Here is an 888-nt window from a genome sequence, read left to right as displayed (position 1 = left end):
TCTAAAGGTAATTCTGGACGAGATCTACTCCTTGGGGACATAAAGCACAAGATCTTCCCTCGTGAAAAAATTATCATCCGCTCCAATTGCGTATCCAATCACGTTTTGGAATTCGCCAATATCCAAGAACAAGTCCCCGTTTACAATCGCAGTCTTGACCAAACTGTAGACAAAGTTCTTGGTTGTTTTTTTACTTTTTATAATACCAGGGCGGTTTGAGACATTTCGAAGGAATTTAGTTGTAAGGGAAGTGATGAGAGGACTGGTCGTCCTTTCAGTGGTCGGCTCAAAAAACGATTTGGGATTTGATCTGAGATCTGATAAAATAAGCGGATCAGATTGTTAAAAACAACTTTTTTATTTTTTTGAACCCAAAATTTGTCCATTTGGTCAGGAATAGCCTCCACTAGAATAGACAGAATGTCGTCCTCGACTTCAAAATATCGCCCAACCTTGAAAAATATCTCGACTCATTCATTCTTACATTAAATAACAGATCTTGTCCGGTTTCGTCAGAGTCCACTTGTATTCTGAAAAAGCGATTCTCATTTTGAATGTCAAATGTGACCTAATTTAACTGAAAATAGACACTTCCGACTTTCATCGATAAATACTGAAATTAAATGTTTTTTTCTATATAAGGTTTCATTATCACTCGAAACCTCAAATATTTTTAATGAAAGAAAACCGCAATTTGAGTTAATATTAAAATTCCTAACGCAAATGGTCAAGTTGAAAATAAATAGAATAATTGAACATTCCACATTTTTTGAAAAAATTCAAATATATAAGGAAACTAAAATCGTCATCCGAATGAGATTTTTATCGAAAAAATAATTAAAAATTAGATTACAAAAAATCAGATTGGGTTCAAGAATAGGATTGTGT

The 888-nt window shown here is 33.4% G+C and overlaps 1 long non-coding RNA gene across 1 annotated transcript; it reads right to left on the bottom strand.

The window, feature by feature from the left end:
- Positions 1 to 206: 206 nt before the first annotated feature.
- On the bottom strand, positions 207 to 568 carry LOC115228413. Its single transcript, XR_003883214.1, has 3 exons — positions 485 to 568; positions 354 to 452; positions 207 to 317 (listed from the first exon to the last, which is right to left on the bottom strand). It is a non-coding gene; the product is annotated as an uncharacterized LOC115228413 (long non-coding RNA).
- Between the last annotated feature and the right edge of the window lie 320 nt (positions 569 to 888).

This window comes from Octopus sinensis, unplaced genomic scaffold (assembly GCF_006345805.1).
Source record: "Octopus sinensis unplaced genomic scaffold, ASM634580v1 Contig10412, whole genome shotgun sequence".
In the NCBI taxonomy this organism is placed as follows: Eukaryota; Metazoa; Mollusca; class Cephalopoda; order Octopoda; family Octopodidae; genus Octopus; species Octopus sinensis.
This window is presented reverse-complemented; position numbering and strand designations above follow the sequence as displayed.